Below are 23,441 nucleotides of genomic sequence, written 5' to 3'. Positions count from 1 at the left end.
TGCAACTTCTATTTAATTTTTTTATACATATATATTTGTTCTAAATTGTTTTTTTATTCTGGCCTATTAATGTTATTTTATTGGGTGGATTGATTAATACTGACCCTTTTATTTAATGTTATAATTAAAAGTGTTTTATATCCAGTATTACCAGTCTCCTTCATGAAAAAAAAACACACCCAAATTTCAATTTCTGGAAGCTTGAATTGTTTTTTTTAATAGTATGTTTAATTAAGTACAGGGAAACATTACCAAGTTCAGCAATTAAAAATGATAATGGATAACGGAGAAGTTCTCATGTATTTATACTAATGTCTAGTATATCTCTAGGGCATCTGTATCCGGGGTTTGCCTGTATTTTAATGTGTCTACATTGTGGTAGTATATTTTATCTGTATATAGTTTTATAATTAGTGTGTCTGAGAAGGTCCTTTAATATAGTCCGCACTTTATTCTTCGTACTTCTACCGTGCCCCCCCCCAAAAGGTGACGAGTCTGTATATAATATAATCTCTTGCATAGGGTATTTAAACACTACAGAATTAATCATAACTTCTGCCATTTCAATCGCTGTATTGTTGAATGCGTTTAAAAAAACTAAAAAGGCTGATGTCGTATCAGTCGATCGTTTAATTTTTGTGAGGGAAATGTCCACCTTAGTATTATGGAACACATCGCTCCAGTACTGTATAGATATGTATTAAGGGATATTTACTTTAGGCAAGTTAGGAGTAGGTTAGTTTATTGACATGGGGTTGAACAAGTTTTAATTTACCAAGGATATTATAATAAACTTTTTTGATGTGATAAAAAAAAAAAATATCAACAAAAAAAAATTATTAATCATAAATTTGGGTTAGCTACATACTGTGAGGATTGTTACGTAGCTATCTGTTGATTGTTTAATGTTAGTGATTATTTGGTATCTTTGCTATTTGTTGGGTTGTCTTCGAAGCATGCGTAACTGTGGGAGGGTTCGCCGTACAAAATACCTGTTGAAGAGTCATTCTAACCAACATAACTTTTTTTTATCAAACCCAGGAGGCTACCCATAAAAAAAAGAGTTTTTGGGTTTTTTAGTTACTGTTCTGGAATAAATTAGGTAAACAAGTTTGTTTTAAACGAACTCGAAACAGGACAGTGTAGTGCAACTAGTAGTTGATAATGAAATTGCAGAACTGTTGAATGTTAGAGCAATAGAGGAGGTGAACCTAGTGGAAGTCAAAAATCAGTCGTACACGTGTTATGGTATAACCTTGTATTTCTATTACCCTTGCATTAATTAAACTTTTAATAAAATATAAGTATGTATGTAAAAAAATCAGAGGGTGCAATTTATAAATAAAATCATACACAACTCTTGTGCACCTTAATTATATTTATTACGAGCGGAGGGTGCTACTGTTGCAAGCTAAATGAGCATTGTTTTATCATTATGAGAGAGAAGGAGAGAGTAGAATCGTTGATTGTGCTAGAAGAGCTCATGATTATAGTTGATAATATTGTAGAGAAAAACGCGTGCAAGGAGAAGGGGGAAAAAAGACATATGGTATCATTGTTTAAAATACTGATGTGATTATCATCTGCCTGCTTTATTATGATTTTTGAGGGTATAACGAATGTATTTATTAGCAAAATGTTTAATGAAGATATACTACGTATAATTGACTTCGACGTTTTTTATCCGTTACAGTAGATTTTATAACGTCACACTCCATGAAATTGTAATTCATTATGAACCTTATTCTCAGAATAATAGCTAATGAAACGACAAAGTAGAGTATTTGAAATATATTTGAAGCTCAAAGTTTAAAAAAGAAGGCTTTAATTAAATATAATCTACATACTAAAAAATAAACCATTAAACATTTAAGTTAAATATACAAAATTAAACAATTAAAATCATATAACTATTAATAATAATAAATTATAAATACAGAATATTGAAATAATAGATTGATCCAGATAATTTTTTCTTGTTCTAACATCGGAATTCAGTTAAATATGTCATAACTTTAGGTTGCAATACACAAGCGAGACGTGGAGTTTAATCAAAAAGATAATCACTCCTCTTCTTCATGTGGAAGTTGCTATATACAATTGTGCACAGGATAGATATATCTCTACCGATGAGATCTAACTAATTATTAATAATAAAGTAAATGTCGAAATCATAAAATTAGACAATAAATATACTAATAAAAAAATGTTATAAATAAATTCATCGTAAAGATTTAGAGCAAAAGCTAATTATGTAGTAATGTCCGGCGATATTACTCCCTATTTAGAGCATCAAAAAAGATTTTCCCCCGTTATTTAGGTATGCTTATATAACAACATACTATTATCATGATAGATATACACAATTGTTAATTATAATGCAACACCCAATGTAACTACCCTCGTTGTTGTGACCATTTAAACAGTTGTTTTTGCCTTTTATGAGTTTTCTGAACACCATTTCTTGGAGCCCATCAACCATAGCTAAGCCTTAAGTGATAAAAAAGTAATATTTATTGACTATGCAATATTGGAAAACATAATTATCATACCCAAGTCTTAAAGCGAAGTAAGTAGTCTCAGACAAACTAGTTGCAAACCATCCAAAGCTACTACCCCCGTTGTTGTGACCATTTAAGCAGTTGTTTTTGCCCTTTACTGAGTTGTGTATCATAATTCTTGATATGTTTAGCTAAAATAGAATCATATTTTATGGTTAGATTTAAAAAAAAATTGAATACTCACTGTGAGATAGTACAAAATTCAGAGTTCCATTTCGATATTCGTAAATACTTTTTACTGATAACTTGATCGTCATTTGGTGTGGATGGCTCAAAACATTTTTATATGTATTTCTATATATGACATCAGTACCAACATCCTCCATTAATTTAATGATGGTTCCTCGGGAAGGGATATGTTTACCCTTGTATTTCTCCATAAATTTTTTGAACGTAGATGATTAGCAATGGATAAGGTTATATTACATGCAATAAGCATCGTTGTGAGATCAAAGTTAAAGTCTGACTTGATGTATTCATCGTCAAATTGATTTTATAGATGAATATCCATACTCTTGTTACGAGATGAGGATAATGAGTGGCGTGTAATTCTAGACAGGGGACTAAAGGCACATTTATATCGACAAATCCGACAAACCATCTGTTTCTCATCCGGTAAGTATTTTCCAAATTCCTGGGCCTCCATTTTCATAAATCCAGACAGAAGGCGACGTCATTTTGGGGATTTTATTCAGTTCTCTATCGACTATCACCATCTCATATTATATTAATATTGAATAATAAAGGCGGGAATGATAACGTTCATGATTGATAGAAGAAGATGTATATTATTTAATCAATGATGCCATAAGTAATTCTTCTTTTCTCCTCGCACGCTTTTCTATTCTTACCAAAATTATCACCCTTACTCATGATATTAATCTGTCCTAGGACTGAATATGATCATGATATCTCCTAGGGAAATCAATAATTCTACTAGTAAATATTACAATCCTATTCTCTCCTAGGGAAAATTACATTTTTACCGAGGGAGATAGTAGAATTGAATATTTGAAGAGATTGTGTGTTTTTGAAAATACGAAACCAAGTCATACCTTCTATGGTACCGTGACCGGCAATTTCATTCCCATCAAATTCATCCCCTGTCTTTTCATTCCTAGTAATTTCATTTCCTGTAAAATTCTGTCTCGTACATTTCATTGCCACTTTGAAGAGGGATATTTGGGTACGCAATTCGGTGTATTTTTCAACACAAGTTAGTAGTTTTTGTGTAGGGCTGTAGAGGGAGGGCATAGCTAGGACAAGTCGGCACTCGGCCTGGAGGGGAGACGGATGCGAATGCTTTATGGCGTTAATGGATTAGAAATGACGTCATGATAAATCTTTAATAGTGAGTAGAAATGGAATCCCAATCTCTTAATATTATTTATACCTTGGAAAATACAAGTAAACCCTTCTAAATCCTCTATTTTATCATATATTAGTTATTACTACTCGCTTCTACTCCTTATCATCCATCGACAATCATCAATTTCTGGAATATATCATTCATCACCTTCACATCCAATTACAACTATTCAAACTTCAATACGTAGGTTTCAAAGTATTTTGAAGGAATCACGGAATACTACTACTAGGGTCCGTTGCGAAGAATAATTCACATTCATATGCAGTCCACTTCTTTATCAAGAGGTCATAGAAAGTATTGTACTAGAGTTATAGAAATAAATCAAGATGGGGACCTTCTTCCATGAAAATCTGAACACATTTCTGAATATGATATATAATATTAAATATATCTAAATATTTTATTAACTTATCACAATCATCGATTGTGCTGTGCTCACTTCGAGCCTTCACTTGTGCTTCCCTCAGTGTGCCTTGTGAAACAACTCTGTTTTTTGTGGTAATGAACCATCTTCATATTACTGGGAGGATTTTGGATACAAACGAACGGAAGTAAAAACATGGTTTCAAGACCCTTCCGAAATAAAACATGATTTTTAGTGGTTGATAAATACAAGAACCCGATTAATCTGTTGAGTTGTCGAGCTTTGAGGATTGAATAGGATAAGGAGATCTTAACAGTTTGAGGTTAAAGGTTGAAATATAATTTACTAACATAATAATCACTATTATTTTTATTAAACAGCCAAATTCAAACTGGGAAAGTCCATGCCTAGGAAAGAACATTGGAGATCGTTAATTATGAAGTTATGAGGAACTTCCTTCTTAAAGAGCCAATCGAAATAGATTATATTCATTCTTGTTTTACTAAATGTAAATGATACTAAACTATAAAAATAAAGTCAAGATTTCATATAAACTATTAATATCTTAACACGTGTACTAGGGTATCTCATATTTTGGATGATCTGTTGTGTATAGATAAAAAAAAAAGATTTTTGAAAAGTCTCAGTCTTCAAAAACTGTTTCTGTGACTTATCTAGCCATTTGAAAATTAAATTTACTGTTAGTTAAGGAGAAAATAAAGTTGTAATGCTGAATTTTAAAAGTTTCACTAAATTCCTTCTGCAAGTTGTACAGAAGAATATAATCCTCATTTCCATTTTAAGGAAATTGTTGCACAAAGAACCATTTCGGATACATAAACGATCAGAAACACTGTACTGGCCTCCAAATTGAATCAAATAAGTGTTTTTGTAGGTACTTGGATAGGGTGTCAGAAACCTCCTTCTATTGTATAACACAGTTAATTGTGATATATTTAACCTTCACTTCTATTAAAAGAAGCTGTATTAAATATTTGGAAGTAAATCGCTCAATATAAACAATTTTATAAAATATAAATAATTTATAATATAAATAAATGTCTATAAAATATAAATTTTAAAAATGTTGTGTATCATTGATTACTAATTTACGGTATTCATTTGCATCAAATTGCATTTAATCCAAATAGGTATTAAGAAATACAAGCTGACTTTAGTTTGGCTCAGTTAACATTCCTTATATCCTAAAACTTTCATATCGCATATATTATGGGATAACATCTTTAACTTGTCCTCTAGTAAGCCCAATATTAATATAGGTTTTCATTTTAGTTAATAAATGATATTTAGTTAAGAAAACCTCTACAAACGGTAGACCAGGATGTATTTTTGTATATAAAATGGGATTTATGATGCACAGAAGCGGCTGTGGAAGAATTTTTTCATTCAATAGTTAGAGTAGACGAATATATGAACTGCTATCTGAATGTACGAAATGAGAATAATTTGTAAAGGATTCAGTTATTTTGTTGAATAAGTTATTTCGAAAGATTCAGTTCTTTTTTTTAAAACAGTTCAGTTGGTGGGTTGGTGACTTTTCAATTGATCGTGTGAGCAAAATAGAGGGCACTCAAAGTAGCAAGCTAATGAACTACCTTGCGATCCACAAATATATATTTATGCATCCCTCCAAGGATACGGGATTTCTTTCTCAGATAGAAGAGCTGTAAAAGGCATTTTGAAGAAGGAAAAATGCCTTCATATAAATATTTTAGACCTCTCGGCAGTTTTTCAAAGTTAGAGTTTATTGAACCTAAGTTATGTGTACTGTTTTATATTGATAATACAACCGCCCTTCTTTAATTAAAGAAAATGGGAGGAACCAAGAGCAGGACTTGTCAGATCTTGCAGTAAGGGTCTTTGAGAATTTGATAAGGTATTTGGCCCTTTTTTGTTGGACTCCGAACAAGGAAAATGCCAAGGCAGATTTTCTGTCTCACAAGGCTCTAAGTACTTGGAAATTTGTGCTATTGTCCCAGATTTTTTCTCATATGACAAAGACATTGTTCCTGCCAGTCACTGACTATTTTTCGCACAAGGACTGTTATGAGATAGAACATTATTATTCATAGGTCCCAGACAAGAAAGCACTAGGGATGGATGTGTTTACGGTGAAATGGGAGTCAGGGGCATACTTTTTCCCACCAGTTTATCTTTTACAAACGGTATACCATCTAAGTCTTTCACAGGTTTCCCATCCATATTATAATTCAAAAAATCCAAAAGTTTATTCATTTAATATTAATGAAAGGGAGAATCTATAGTTTATTTTGTCCCTAAAAATGCTGAATATTTCTACCTGATGATGCCTTTTAGTTTAAAAAATTCTGCTCAAACATTTCTACGACTAAGCAATTAATTTTTACAAGGAATTTCAAAAGAGTGTGTGTACCAAGTCAATATATGAACATCGAAAAACGTTAAACGTTGTTTTATTCACAATTAGAACAGTTGGTATGGTCATTTCCCTTGAAAAATCTGAGTTTTTCATAAAATTCGTAAAATTTATTATAGTTAGTGAACACTCTAGAGACTAAATTACCCATCAGCCATATTTTTCCCCCTCAAACTTTTATTATTACACAAAGTGACGTGACTTTTGGTCAATTTATTTTTTTAATATTTATTAAGAAATTTAATAAAATAAGGTGCTTAGTTTGCGTTGAACATATATTAAAATAATATTCTGAGGGGGTGGGTGGAGGGGCTAATTGAGTTGTTAATAATAATATTTATTATAATATTGTGATAACTAATCAATTAATTTGAATATGAAGCATCTATAAACTTTGAAAGGTACCTCGGCTCTTTGTGCCTCACTCAGTGTATCTAATCTCCTTTATAGGAAAAATCCTGTATTGGCATTGTGCAAATGCCCTTCACATCAAGGGCTTTTAACCTCACTAATCATAGACTCTATGCTCAAGAATACATAATATCCCTGATCTTTTTCTATCTCTACAAATGTATGGTATACGCGACGTTATTTCAAGGGGTATTTCGTTGTTAGCTGTCGATTTTTCTGCTCTTTTTCTCCTAATCAGTGTTTTGAACGTTGATTAGTTGAAATATAATAAACTCTTTGTTAGCAACGAACAATTCCCAACAATTATTAAATAAAACTTCCATAGTTGGGAAGCATTGGCTATTAGGGTAGGTCCATTTGACTTTTTTTTTTTTTTTTTTAATTTTGGACAGGCCCTGATAGTGAGAATTTGCTCATAAAATAACAAAGAAGAAAATTTTGAATCCGTAACTCAAATAGTTTTTTAAGTAAATTGCCTTAAAGATCCCCTATATTCACCCTTTAAATAAAGAAATATGCATCATTGAAATATATGAAAAGGGGAAATAAATTATATTTATTTTGTTAGCTCACTAGGTAATTTGCATCCATCTATTTGTGAGAACTTGAAGAATATATCTATATTACTATACAAATTATATATTTTAACATTTGTAATATCATTTATATTAAAAGAAATCTTTTTTGTGAGAATTTGTTTCAAGATTTTCAACTCATAATTAGTTTTAATACTTTACCTAAATTTAAATGGTAATAAAGTTTTCATGTAAAACAGCTTACAATACAAATTGTGTTTTATTTTTAGATTATTAATATAATATTTAAAATTTCATAATGTTAAAATTTTCTTTTTAGTGGCCCTTAGAAGTAAAACAATTTCTCATCTGACGGCTTAATTGTTTGACAAGTATATGTTTATGTCTAAATTCTAGTCAATACACAGAATGAGATTCTTTACTTATCATTTTGACTGCCCTTTCAACAGACTGAAAATGTGTGGGAAGGTCAGGCAGTTTAAGTATTGTCTTTCACATTCGGTTTACTTTTAAGAAGAAAATTGTTATATTGAATAACTTGACGGAGGGTAGGAGGATTTGTCTTATTAAGAGGACAAGAATGACCACCGAACTTTTTAAAACTTTCACTTCTAGTTAGCACTTCATTTCTTTTTCTTAGCATTTTCTTTTGAAATGTCTATAAATTCTTAAAACACAATACAGAATGAAGCATCCGTGAGGGTTTATATTTTATTTTATTTTCTGGATCATGTAACATTTGTATCGTTTATTATTCATTATTTAATATTCATATGAATTAGAAAAGGTGAGGTTTTGAGAATTGAGTTTTTTCAAAGTTCCGATTAAATTAAATTATTCTAATGATTGAGGATTACTCTTGTCGTAATTTTTTGATATTCCTCAAATGGTGAGTCCATAATGAAACGGGAAAAGTAGATAGCTATGTTTCAGACATCGATATCCTACTTTCTAGGACTGTCCAATGACTTAATTCCAAAATCAACCTACCCTATTGGCCAACTACCAACTGATTTTGGGCCTTTTTTCTGTTTCTTTTCGTTTGAAAGGTTGTGTGATACAATAGAGGTAACGAAATGTATAATTTGTTATTGTACATGGCGCTTTTTTATGTGCCCTCTTTAAGTTTCAACAGGATGCATGAGAAGAAATGTGACGTGTAAACAAAAAAACAAAAAAGTATAAACTGAAATCAAGGAAGGGACAAAATCCCAATTTATTTTTTCATTTCATATATACCTATAAATTCTTACTGACCAATATTTAAAAGACATATTTGAGTCAGTTATAGGGGTTGTATTCAAATTTGTGGGATGAGTTAAAATAACTAAGAATTTTAGTTCAAGTTTAAATCTTTATTTGCTTTCAGATATATTAAAACATCTATCAATTTCTAATTAACATATTTTGACAATCAATTTCGGAGTAATTTAATTGCGATTTGCGGCGTATCAAAATCGTAAGAAAAAAATACTTGTTCATAGAAATTGACGATAATTTGTCAAATAATACAAGTTATACTTATTTAATTTTGATAAAAATTATTCATGCTTTCTTTTGTGTTCAAATATTTTTTTTTATTATTAGAATAGTTATATAGGATATAAAAATAAAAGTTTAAAAACATTCAATTGTAATATTTGTGAAATATAATTTACTACTAAATGGAAGACAACGACGATACTATATATTATTTTTGGAAATAAATATTAAACAACTTCCTATCATATTTAATTTGAATTAATAAAACATTGTTTAACTGATTTTAATTCATATTTTATAATAATTGCACTACTTTCGCGTATCGAGGTTATGTTTAGTTAGTAGCATCTCTTGGAAGAACACTCACCAACTTCCAGCCAGATTGGTCCATTTCTGTTTGTTTGGCATTCGTTTGAATCGAGGAAGTGGAGTGATTATTCAAGTAACAGACGAAAACTAATTCGTGTGTTGATTAAACATTACTTTATGAAAGGCAAAACGCTAAAAAAGAAGCTTGATAAAAATTATGGGGACTCTGCACCTTGAAATAGAATAGTTAAGAAGATATAAATTCTCAAAGTGTTTCAGATAATTATCAAGGAATATTGGGATCCTCTAGGAGTGTACCAAAAAAAATGGAATCTTGTTCTATCTTCACATACGATAATAAATTGGACTATATCAATCAGTTTTACTGAAATGACAATGCTTCTGGACCTGACAATATAAAATGAAAAATATAGACCTTATGTACTGATTATATTGTTCCCTATTTACTTAGATTTAGACTTGAGATGGAAAAAAAAAATGGAATGCTCTCCTCTGCTCTAACTCGAGGTAGAATTTCCCTCATCCGCAAAAAAGGTAATGGGGCATCACTTAGTCAATGGAGGCCTTTGAAAAATATTTAATTAATTATACAGAATTTTGGGAGGTGTTCTAGCAAAACAAATCGAGCCTATATTTAACAAAAAGTTGGATTCAGAACAAAAAGGTTTATTTTAAAAAAACGACATATTGCCGATATTTCACGAAATATCGGGAAAACCATTAATTCCGTTGAAATGAAAAAAAGCTCTAGACAATGATATCCCGTATCTCTGTTACTGTTTGTGGCTTCAACGGAACAATTTAGTTGTACACTTATGCGGAAATATGGAGATTTTGGTGTTTCAATAGGAAGTAAAAAGCATTTGATTGATCTTTATGCAGATTACCTAACACTGACGGTAGAGGTAAATTCGGAAAGTAATGAAAAGAATCAAGATTTTACTCTCCTATTTTAATAAATTGTTCTCTATTTTCAGGAATGAAAATCAATGCAGAAAAGACTTCCATTCTTCCTATTGGTAGATGGTAAAATTGTCCCAGTCAAGTACTAAAAATAAACAAGAAAAACTAGATCTTTGTAAGTGTCTTAGAAGCCGAGAAAATGTCACCTGAACGTGACGGTCCGCACACTTTTGGACACTGACAAGAAACCAACAGAGATTTCCATTTTATCATGGGTACAGACCAACAGCCCAGACATGAGCGTGGTGTTCTAGCAGGATGGTGCGCTAGTACACATGTCCAAAAAGGCTCAGAAGTTATTGGAGGACAACTTGCCTTTCTGCAAAGAAAATGTGGCCCCAAACTCACCAAATGCCAACCCATTGGACTTCACTTTTTGGGTGTATGTTGAGTCCAAGGCCTACACCGTCCGTCACCTAAACATGATCAACCTCAATGACACCGTCGACCAGCACTAAGATGCCATGTCTGAGGACTGCAATGAGTGCAAGGCTTTCTGTGGCCGCTTGGAAGCCATCATTCCTTCCAAGGGAGGCTACATAGAGGGCAAGGGTAGCCAAGACATCATATTAGTTATTTTTATTATATTGATATACCCTTTTATAACTGGTTGCTTAAATCCGTATTATTAAGGTCTAAATTGAATATGTAAAGATTTTTTCACTACATCCGGTACAACTACGAATTGTTCAAATGATTTATGTGGCCACAGTTCTACCATGGCTAGGAAAGAGGCTCTTAAAGGTATGTTGATACGTTTTTCTCCATATTATAAAGACTTTGGAAAAATATATAACAATGCCAAACACGCTTTTGTTTCCTGTCCCCTTTTAAAAATTATAAAAGATTTTATACTACACAATTCCAAGTATATTTTAGATTTTGAGACAAGATATTGGGAAGCATTTGTGCTTTTAAGAGGAAATTAATTTTTAACTGTAATGTTAAATGATGTTCTGTATACAAATGCAAATTTCCTGTTATGTATTTAATTTTATTTTTGTACATCTAAATATTTATAAATATATACCTTGGGGTTAAGAAAAAAATATTTTTTTTTACAACAGATTGAATGATGTACATTATGTAAAACTTCTTTCTTCTTCTTAAAATTATGTAGTTGTATGTATAATGACCCCATAAACTACATATTTTTGTGGGATTTATTATGATCATTGAATATGTAATAGTATTATATTGATTTTATCATTTCACAATGAAGTATACAATAAAACGATACTATTCTTAATCGGGAGAAATAATTTTTTTCTCTTTTGCATCGTCAAGTATGTGACAAAAAAAGTGTTTTTTAATAGTTAAATAATATATCAATAAGAGCTTCGTTACTTATATTATATTTATGTTATCGTTCATTGTTCCATTTTTTATCATTTTGTAATAAAAAAATATATATGTATAAACGCCTTTTAGAATAAAATATAGCAGAATATTGTGTACGAACTTTGGTTTTTTTTAACATTACACCAAATATAGGTGATTATGCTTACTTTTGGGGGGAAATTAAGATAATTACGACCTATTAATAGTGAACAAAGAATAAAAAGAGCCCACATCAATCGTTTTTCCTTTCCTAAGTTTTAAAGGTAGTTTTTTCAAGACAAACATGTCAACACTACTTATAATATGAAATCACAGATTCGATTTAATGTTTTTTATATAATGGGTTTTATTTAGGAAAGGAAGTTCACTACTCAGGTATTAAATTATAATGAAAATTGCAAAGGAAAAGAAAAATCATTCTTCAAGATAAATAATTCCAAAAAAAATAGGCCAGCTAAAAAAAAACACAATTTACATCACTGACTATGATGTTTACATATACTTAATCAGTACAACTCCATCTGACCAATTGAATAAACATTGAAAAAATAAATATGTAACTATATATTTTGTATTTTATTTTTAAATAAAAAAGAAAGCTCTCTAAAAGTAAGTATTATTACCTTATTGAGTTTCCTTCTATGTTTGTAACGTAGCTAATAGTCAATAGTTATATTCCACTAATAACATTGATCGCATTTAGATTTATTTCAAAAAGCAATGTGTTATTTCAACGTACGTTGTGGACATGTGCAGCATAGATAAAGATTGTATTTTTGTAAGAGAGCAATGGAAGACATATTTTTTATCAGCTCGTCTCACTTAATGTGTCAAGGCTATTTCATATTTGATTATTTTTGATAAATATTCAAAGTCATAAGTTGGTTCATACTTATACTCCGTTTCCAAAAGGACAGGGATACAATTTCTTGTTGATCCTGGTCGTATATATATATATATATATATGAGCCAGCTTATTATTTCTATAAAGAAATTTTGGCTATCATATACAAATAAAAATGTATAGCTACACTTTTAATATAATACTATAAAGTAATATTACATATAATAGAGTATCCAATCAAATATTAGGTAGGATTTTAATTTTATGAAAGATATATATGTAATTCATTTTAAAAATTGTGGATAAATAACACAAGCAAATTAGGGGGATGGATTTTTTGTACAAATGTATCAAATTTATCTATGAGCGCGAAATCCAAGATTGATCTCAGTTTTTCTTTCAGTCAATTCTGAAATATCTGGGATTATAGTAATTCGGGATTATTATCGTTCACAGTCATTTTTTTACACTTAAAACAATCCCCAAATTAAATGTAGGATTAATAAAACTTATGTAAAAGTGTTTTTTATGATTAAAAAGTTTTTTTATTGATTCAGCATCTTGTTTTGAACTCAGATATATTTCCATTTTAGATTGAAAATGATGAAAAAAGACACTCTTTTTCAGACCCTTATAAATTATTCATAATACATATTGATAAAGAATATCATTGCTTATATTATAGAAAATATTCAATGTGTAATTTAAAAAAAAAAAGATCTTTTTAAAAAATATGTATCTCCAAAGATTCCTATTTTTGATGGTTCTAGCAAATAATCAACATTATCGTCATATTTTTTTTCGATTTCAATGACAATTTCATCAAGTCATGTCCCGTTAAAAGAAGATCGAGGCAATTAAAGGAGTATACTTCTAAAATGATCATCCATCTCAAGAGATGTTTGAATTCAAGTTCTGTATTCCACGAGGGACGACGGGAGGAGAATGCATCCAAGGAAAACTACCAGACCTCATAAGGGAGTAGAGTGGGCTCCTTCCTTAGAAATGAGATACCAGAATCGAAACAATAAAGCAATCCATTCACGATGAGTAGAGAATTTTAGTACTTCAAAATGGAATCACGTAAAAAAATACCAAATGGAACAAAAATCCTTGGATATGCATATTTTTTGAATAGATCTTTTTATAGTTTTATTATTCCATTTAAAATGATTGTATGATAAATAGGAATTATTGATATACTATATATGTCATATTAGTAAATAAGTGAGTTTTCTTTAACAGAAAAATATTTTTATATTCATTAAGGATCCTTTTATAAACACGCCAATGTAGTATGTGGTTATAATGTACTTCGAATCTACCACCGACGCCTTTCTAAGCACCAAGGACCCCTTGTAATATGCTATAATGCATCCTTACCCATGGGCTGTGTAGATGAGATGCTCTACCCTGAGGTAGGTTAAATTCTTCCCTCCCGCTTCCCTGAGCATCAAGCAACCCTCCTAATATCCCTAAATACACCCTGGCCCTCAGGTTGTAGATGTGTTGTGCTGGGACGAAAGGCAGTTTAAACTCTACCGTTGCCGTATTTTCTAAGTAACAAAGACCCCTTCTAATATACTAGAATAAACCCAGCCCATAAGTTGTGTATATGAGCTGCTGCTGCACCTCAAAGTAAAGTAAATTCTTCCTCCGCCGCTTCCCTGAGCATCAAGGAAACCTTCATGTTCAACAGCAAATAAATTGATTTTATATAAATATAAAAAAGTGAGTCTTTCTTCTTTGAATAGATGAATATGGAGTGGACTTAGCCTCCGAAAAGTCCATAATCAACAATTGGACTTCATTCTTATTATATATATTTAGCATAACTGACTCGTGTGCTGTAGTCTTTCCTTTCCATTTGAACACAATCCAAAGTATTTTTATGGAAATATCCATTTTTATTGTTGAATCATCTTAAGGATTTTTTTTATGATGGACTCCCTACACAAGGAGGCAAAAGTTTCCGAATTATCTTAACATATATGGCAAATGTCACTCCGCCTTCCCATAGTTCCTATTTGTGGACATGCTTTCTTCCACTACTTTATAAATGTATTTGTTTAAACAATATCTTTCATAACAAAAGTCTTTTATTGTCATTTTCATTCTCCTATCATTTTTGTTGTCTAATGTTATGACAATAAACCTTTAATTCATGAGCCATTTTTTGACTTGATTCCAAACTATATAACTTGTATTTTGTTATTTAAAGGAGAAGACTTCACGGGAGTTGGGACTGATCTTTTTGGGTACTCTTTCATCATTCTGCTAGCTTCATTGAATGTAGAAATTTTTAAAGGACAACATAAACTATATAATCTCCCTATTATTCATGTTAAATTTGTAAACATATGGATTATTCTCATTTAGAATATGGATCGGAAACCTGGGAAAGACCTAGGTGGAATTATTTCTATTGATTTTTTTAATAATTTAGTAACTTTTTGAGAAATCTTGATTATTCGTGGATGATAGTTAAATTATTGTGCCACATGGTGATTTTCTTTAAATGACAATTATGTTGATCGGTTTAATAGAAGTTACGAATTATAGAATAAAATTATTAGTCACACTTAATCCGAAATATATAAAAAAATGTTTTAACCCTAGAATGTTGTTTTTTATTGACTAATTAATTATTTAGCACGTATGGTGATGCTAAATCAATACTATACGAATATCTACTCACAATTACCAACGTGATTGTTTCAGTTTGACACATTTTTGTTGAATATGATATCAACAAGGGGTTTTTCATGTGTGTTACAAAAAACATTAAAAGTTAAAAGTATAGTATTAATCAGCAATAGCTGATTAATATTAGGTCAGGTGTGAGGTATTTTTACTTAAATATTTGTATGTCGTAGCATATTAGTATGAGTTACAACTTGTATTTATAATAATTTTACCAATCTATCATTTTGTACATAACCATCTTGACTTTTTTATTATGTAGAGGAATCTCGCGAATAATAATATACATTTTATTTGTTTAGTCCTCCATCCTTCCATTTACTTGCTTCCACGTAGGCCTATCCCCCCCCCCCTTTGTAGGTTACGACTCTGGATATTTATCGTAGCCCTGACTTTTGAACTTACCTCAACAACACTGACCCAAATGAAAAAAACATCCTACTACTTGTAATAAAAGGAAAACATCCTTAGTTGTAGATACAATATTTAGTTCAAAATCAGCTAATACACTGATGGGATTAAATGTAACTCCTTATGTGTTGTCATTAATCCATCCTAAAATCTACTCTTATGTCCCACGAATTTTGTTAGAAAGAAGTGCATATACACATGGAATTATTGTACCTATGACAAGTACGTCTACCGTAAATAATTGATAAAAAAATAATAGGACTAACTTTAAAAGTTACATTCACAAATCAATTATTTGTTCATTATTTCCATGCTCTTTTTAGTTGAATAAATAATTATTCGATTTTCATCCATTGATCAATACAATAAAATTGATTCTCCTAAGTTTATAACTCTAATGTTGGCTGGGGTTTCAAATCCACGTCTAGACTCTGGCGATGGAAGAGTACAGTTATCTTTCCTTATCCGTCTTATGGTATGCACTAAATTTATTATTTTTCCTAATGATATGTCCCAAGTTATAATTTTTTTCAAAAAATAATAAAGCCCCCAAAAAATAATCCTGCAGACGCCCCTGATAAAGAAAATCATTGAATTATTCTACATTTGACGAATAATTAGAAATATAAGTCAAAATTTGATAGACATTTGAATATAGTATTTTAAATGTATGTTTCTTGCGAATTTATAAGACTTGTTAATGAGTAATTCCTGATTAAAAAAGATGAATACTACCATAAGAATTTTTTTGAAAGTCCTAATTCGTATAATTCATTAGTTCTTAAAATTTTGAAAACCTAAATAAATCATTTTTTATTGAGTTTAAACTATCTTGGGACCAAGCACCTCACCTGTGAGCCAGGGGATATTTTGGGATATTAGAAGGTTACTTGATGCTCAGGGAAGAGGCGGCGAATAAATTCAACTTGTATCGGGGTTTAGCGGTTCACCTAAACAAAGCAAAATAGAGGGAGTTTAAACTGCCTCAGGACCCAGCACTTCTACTGTACAACCTGTAGTCCGAGGTGTATTTTGGGATGTTTAAAGGTTAGCTTGATGTTCAGGAAAGCAACGGCAGATAAATTCAACTTTCCTCAGAGCCCAGTCAACTAGTAAGGCAGGTTATATTATAGCAAAATAGAGGGGTTACATGGTGCTTAGAAACACGGCGGCAGTGGAGTTTAAACTGCCTAGGGGCCCAGCACTTCAGCTGTACTACCTGTGGTCCGAGGTGTATTTTGGGATATTAGAAGGGTACCTTGATGCTCAAGGAACAGGGGCCGGATAAATACAACTTTCCTCGGGTCCCAAAAATTCACCAACACAAACTATGGGCCAGGGTGTATTATAGATTAGAAGGGTTCCACCCTGGCACGTTTCTTCATCATTCAATAGTTTTATCGTCCGAATATAATACAAATTGCAACGAGATTGCACACGATGATATTGTCTTGCAATGAAATTACTCACAATGATATTGCTTCACGATGACATTACCCACAACGTTTTTGTCTCACAATGACCATGTACACAACGATATTACTCTAACGTTTTTGTGCGCAACCTTTTTACTACAATAATTTTAGCAGACACCTCCAACTTCATAGTAAATTATCAATACGTTGAGATGATATCACTTTGAACAAAAAACGAATTCTTCCGTGAAAAAAATATATCTCATCCTTTTTACTATTGCAGTTGCACAGAGATCATTAGATGACCATGGCACATACTTTTTTTTTTGTCCAAGTCCCCATGACTCTGAGTCATCATGCTCCGAGTCCAAGTCCGAATCCGATATAAGTTGAAGTCCTGATGCTCAGAAACAATTTGAAAATAAATTAATTGAGAGACATATGGAGGTTGTCTTAACTCATACCATTAACAGAATGACTAGGTCATGGTACTCCCATCATTCAAACAAATTCATACTTCTATTCCAGAGAGACGTGCATGATGTCAACGACTCAATTCACTCCAGATTATGGATCAGTCATATAAGTGATAAAACTATGACTATGAGAAAAATACATGGATCAAGAGATTTTAAACAGTAAAAGCTAAAATATTAAATAATAATAATAAATAGATATTAAATACTAATAATAGGTATATCACGGCGTTATCTCGCAAACACAAAAATACCTTATGTATTTTGTTGTTAGCTATCTATTCCCTCTTCTCCCTTGATACGTCATGACTATTTCATAATTTATTATTTTTCATAAATATACAAAGGAATAAGTTATTCTATACATATGCTCTGTTTCCAAAAGAACAGGAATACAATTTCGTGTTGATTAATAACTTATCATAATTACTCTTTTAATCAAATATTACTAGGTAATATTATAATACATTATCGAATAAATTAGTAAGTAGATTTTAATAATATGTAATTTATTTTAAAAATGCGGAAGAAATAGTATGACAGTAATAGTCAGCAAATATATAAGATCTAAATAGCGGTGGTATGATTGACTAATTTGGCTGACAACCAGATAATTTTGAGCCTTTTTTCTGTTTCTTTTTGGAGGAAAGGTTGCATGATACCAGAAAGATAAAGACGTGATATAAAGTATAAGAATCAACAGCTGACTTTCTTCTAGACCCTTGTTTGTGAACAGCAGAAATTCATTTCGAGATATCCCGTCTTGTCGCCTCTATATATTTCTTTCTCTATGGTTGAAGTATGTACTTTGCTCACATCAGTGAACATCTATAAAAAAAATTAGAATTGTTTATTTTTTCAGGGAGCTCAAGAACCTTACCCTGTTTTAAAAGTTTTTTGCAATAGCCTATAGTGCACGAGCAAACTAAAAAATACATTATCCGCCAGAGGTGTAACTCACTGTCGCTTGCATTGCTAAAGGCCACTAGTATATTTTAAGATGACGTTAACTGTTGTCTGACACCAGTGTATTTTTTGGCTATTTTAATAATATTTCATCTTTACATAAATTGCAATATTGCGATATTTTTAAGTTTAAAAATAATTATTATTATAATTTATACCAATGAATTCTTAGATAACGCAGGGAAAACTCTCACAACCACGCCAAACAAGTCTACCAAGTAGGATTCATTTTTACCTAATGGAGGAAATTTGACTGCACTGTTTAAGTACAAGTTCATGCAAGTAATGGGGAAACTTTGTGTTGCGCCTGGATGGCTTAGTGGCTACCGGCTAGCTTAGTCTGAGAAGAAGGATCCTCCTCCGGCCAAAAGACGTTCCCATATTTTTTCCAAAGGATAAGGAATGATAAAGTCTTTGAATCAAAGCTCTGTCTTTTAACAATTAGCCATTAGGAGCTTTCAAAATATTCTGCTATATGTGACTCCATTTTTTATCTTCCGACTATAAAATTCAATCTGAGGATACGAGCAATATCGGCGTAAGGATATCTCTATAAAAATATTAAACAAGGATGCTACACCAACACACTTTCCAAACATCCCCGCCTATTTTCCCAAGCCAGCCAAAATAGTGAAGAGTAAAGTATTTCTCTCTTCGACTCGGATCTTAAAAGAAAATATTATGAATAAAATTCATGTATTCAAAATGACCGATATTATTTCTTCGATATCAAAACTAAATTTAAAACTGGACAGAGCTCGTTTACCCGATAGGTTTTATGAGCGCTTTGACTCCATTGATCAGGCATTGATATTTCATATTTTTAAAATGTTGGATTAACACGAATTTTTCATCGGATTTTGTGCCAATGTTAATTTAGACTTATCAATTAGAATGTGGTCAGTATTTTAGTCGTGCAAAAATGTACATGCATTAATGATCATGTATATTTTAATTTTTCAGGTAAAGGAACTTTCATTTAAACTACTGAAAAATGTAATTGACAATAATCATATTAATGAGTGTGATATTTTATTGAACATACTGGACTATTTGAATTCCTTGTCTACTTCCGATTTTGTTTCTGAAAATTCAATTGAAACCAATGTTGAAGAGGAAATATAATCAGTTATTAAGCGTCTCCAAAACCTCATTCCTCATTTCACAATTATCCCTCCTTCTAAAAGATTCTTTACAAAGGAGGTGCACCGTATGGATGTATGCTTTGACTATGTTATGGAAAAGTTTTTAAACGTTTTTATACAGAAAGATCCGCAAAGAAGCCCTTAGTTTGTTTCATTAGTCAACGATCGCTGCACTTCGACATTATAGACAAAGAAATGGTTAAAAAGATTGTCACGGTGGACTTATTGGGCATATCTTGGACGTGGTGGATGATTATAAATATACGATCCTCACGAATTGGAAGTTACAAGAGAAAAGAATGGAAAAAACAATTACCATGGACTGCTCTTAGCTTAACTTTTTTTAAAGATTTCTCATGTTTAATGTGAAAGACTCAGAGACAAAGTAACATTTATCTCCTAAGATACATTTTTAGCTACTAAACAAGCATCAACTGGACTATATATAATGTCTCAAAAATTACTGGATGAGGTCGATATCAACTATTTTTGATGGACATAACCCTAATAAATTGCTGTTATGTTTTTCAAACTTTTCAAATTTAAAAATAACCGCGCAATATCTAATCAAATGAAGTATTTTTCATGATCCTTATGCTTCAGGTATTGCCAAAGTAGAATGTGAGGAGAATCATACTTTAACTAATATTTTCTAAATATAGCATGTAAAATTTTCAACTGTATGGCAATAAATATTTCTATGAGGTAAATTATAAAATTCATGAGAACAAGAAAAGAATTGGAATCAATCTAATAAATCAAAGGAGTTTAAAAAAACTTAACAGGGAGTAAGCAAAAAGCCTTTATGATCAGAATATCTTCAATGCTTCAAATAATTTGTATTGTTTGTAATGTTTAAACGCAATAAAAAATAATTTGTTCTAATAAAAAAATGTATTTCGAATCTGAAGCAAAAAGTGTATTTATTTATGGTCCCTTTCCTCAACATGATGAGAATGAGGAATTCATGAATGGGCTATATTATCTGGAAATATCCAGATCCAAAAGGATGATATCTCTTCGTTATCATGGTGAGTCAGTCCTTGCTTACTAAAGAAACAGATTCCGAGGATTGAATTTATTTGATATTAGCATCGAAATGAGGAGAGGCAGTCCATACTCATCTAGAAACTCTTTCCGAAGAAAAAAAAAACATTTTTCTTGTTGCTTAACCTTGTAATGGGTAACATTGAGTAATAGATGTATTAGTTGTAATGGATTTAAATCCAAATTATAATTCAAGTATTACTAGCGAGAACTAAGGAGGACTTCATACGGATCTTATTTCTTGGAAAGAGTAGATTCTTGAAATTAACTTCTCGGGTTGTCCAACTCATCATTGGAAAACCCACTTTAAGTCATGAATACTTTTTATTTAATTATCACTTTATAAAACCACTTTGATAAAGTCTCAAGTAATAAAATTAAAGGACTTTTGTCAACAGGAGATTAAAATTTGTTTAAAGTCTTTCTCTAGCTAGTAACTAGTATTCTTTGGCCGAATAGTCATAATAAATCATTATACAAAGAGTTTTATTATTTTTCCACTATGTGGCGCTACTCAAGGGTGATTTGTTTACAAACGAATATAAGTAAACAACGCACGTACCCTATTGAAGCACTTGTTCCTCAATAAAAGTGAGGGATAAATATTCCCTGCACTAAAAATTTGAGAAATCTTTAAATTTACCTACGAAGAGAGGCACGACTTTAGGAGTCACGTTACTTTTCAATCCTTTGATTACCATTGTTTATATCCTTCACCTTGTCTTCCATTGGTATATTTCTTTTACTTCAATATTGTTAAATCTTATGAGAGATTTTAACCGGATTTTTTTTTTTCGACTCGAAGAATTGACGAATGGAAACATAAAATTTAGCACAATTTATCTGTTTGTACAATCCAAACCTTCTTTCCTCATGATGAGAGTTTATCTTACAGAGTAATATATAATCCAGGTCACTAACATCAAATAAAAAATAGCAAAGGTTAGTCATATTACGGTGTGAACTAATGCGGTTTCAGTCATCTTAGTGAGCTACCATTTTTTTCATATTGATTCCATTCAGTGATCTGATCTGAAAAATGAAGAAAACCAAAAAAATTTAGTGTTCTACTAATATATAAACAACTTATACAATCCAAAAAACTTAGCACAAATTGTAATTGACTTAGGTCATTTCTATATACGGCTGTTCTAGAATTATCACGTGTATTTTGTGATGCATAGTAAGATTTGTATTGAAGAAGGAATGTATTATGCTAATAAAATTTGCAGTATAAATCTAGTTGCTTTTTTCTTCTTCTCCAGAGTAATAGTGGAATACAGCTTCTGTTGGTTCTCTAAAAAACTTGACGGTTGAATTCACGTTAAATCTTTCGATTGTTTTTGGAATGATGACTTTATGATTGAGTTGATGAGCATAACGAAATGAAGATGACATTTCTGACTTGTATAATTTAATTACATGATACAAACTAGCACGAACTATTTTTCCATCAAAATCTGGGCATTTTAATTCATTTCTATTAAGAAAATTAGTGTAAATTGACTTGAATAAGTGAATTGTGTCAAAAATATAAAATATTTTATAAAAGGGAGTATTTTTTGGCAAGTTTGTTAATAAAAAAGCTAGTTTCCTTATTGTATCCAAGCTCTTCTACGAACTTTTTTTTTGTCGCATGTCCATCGCAAATTGATGTTACAATAAGATAACCAAGGTCAGTGAGATTTTTAATACAAAACCACTTGTTGATAATAGATGAAGATATTTTTATTAGAGGAACCATGCTAGAACCACTATGAAGCAAAGAATTGTTTTTTGAGTGTTTCCTTGTTCCTCATTTCCGAAAAACCTTCCGTTTGAATACCCATAGCGACAAGAACTATATACTTAATAAAATATGAGATTTATTATTCGATCTTTAGAAGATAGACTCTTAATTATCTCCTTTAAATATACTTTTTTTATGTTCCGTAAACCCTTCTTCTACAGTTAAACTAGATGAAAATCTCCTCAAGTGTCTGAAAAAATTATTAGAAATAGTTATATGATTTATATTATTCATGTATAAATAATTTTAATACTTGATAGATGGTAGAGAAAGATCGCCACTCTCCTGAATGAAACGATAGGGAGCTGGACTAGTGGTCATTCATAGAGAAGCAGCTGTCATTAAGTACGGAGAATAACATTTATATCCATTACCATTTATAGCAAACTTCATTTGCTCCAAGGCAAACTTGTATTTGTCATTAGATGCATATGCTTCATCATAACACATAAATTCAATTTTTGAAATAATATCTAATGAGTCTTCATCATCGTCTTCTTCTGCATTAAGAAATTCTTTAAGATGAAGCAATAGATTTTGGATACAATCAATTGTATCAACTTAATTCGTTCTTACTATATGCTTAAATTTTGAAAGTGGAAGCTTCTTTTGTTTAAGATACGTACTAAAATTTAGTTCCCGTTGTTAATTTTATAACAGTTCCCCTGAGTTCATTATAAAAAATGAATAATTTGTCTTATTCTTATAATGAAGGAATCCAGATGGAATTATAGTACTATAAATTTTTGCAAGGAAGTCGTCATAATCATTAAGTTTATTGGAGTCTTCAAATTCCACCAATCTGATTATATAACAAATTTGATTCCCAGGAATGCCTTGATTTTGCTGAAGAATAGCTGGTAGGAATACTT

At 31.0% G+C, this 23,441-nt stretch overlaps 4 long non-coding RNA genes across 5 annotated transcripts; 2 read left to right on the top strand and 2 right to left on the bottom strand.

Moving 5' to 3' along the window:
- Positions 1–1,513: 1,513 nt before the first annotated feature.
- LOC139905812 (uncharacterized) lies at positions 1,514–4,411 on the bottom strand. The gene is made up of 3 exons (XR_011780879.1): positions 2,746–4,411; positions 2,553–2,692; positions 1,514–2,490 (listed from the first exon to the last, which is right to left on the bottom strand). It is a non-coding gene; the product is annotated as an uncharacterized lncRNA (long non-coding RNA).
- Positions 4,412–18,322: 13,911 nt separating this feature from the next.
- On the top strand, positions 18,323–20,650 carry LOC121120511 (uncharacterized). 2 transcript variants are annotated; one of them, XR_005865085.2, is made up of 3 exons: positions 18,323–18,421; positions 18,761–19,487; positions 19,552–20,650. It is a non-coding gene; the product is annotated as an uncharacterized lncRNA (long non-coding RNA). The 2 variants fall into 2 exon arrangements; XR_005865084.2 differs by having other exon boundaries at positions 18,361–19,487.
- On the bottom strand, positions 20,609–21,340 carry LOC121120509 (uncharacterized). The gene is made up of 2 exons (XR_011780606.1): positions 20,983–21,340; positions 20,609–20,906 (listed from the first exon to the last, which is right to left on the bottom strand). It is a non-coding gene; the product is annotated as an uncharacterized lncRNA (long non-coding RNA).
- LOC121120510 (uncharacterized) lies at positions 21,312–22,335 on the top strand. The gene is made up of 2 exons (XR_005865083.2): positions 21,312–21,511; positions 21,586–22,335. It is a non-coding gene; the product is annotated as an uncharacterized lncRNA (long non-coding RNA).
- Positions 22,336–23,441: the final 1,106 nt, after the last annotated feature.

Source organism: Lepeophtheirus salmonis, chromosome 6 (genome assembly GCF_016086655.4).
Source record: "Lepeophtheirus salmonis chromosome 6, UVic_Lsal_1.4, whole genome shotgun sequence".
Classification (NCBI taxonomy): domain Eukaryota; kingdom Metazoa; phylum Arthropoda; class Copepoda; order Siphonostomatoida; family Caligidae; genus Lepeophtheirus; species Lepeophtheirus salmonis.
This window is presented reverse-complemented; position numbering and strand designations above follow the sequence as displayed.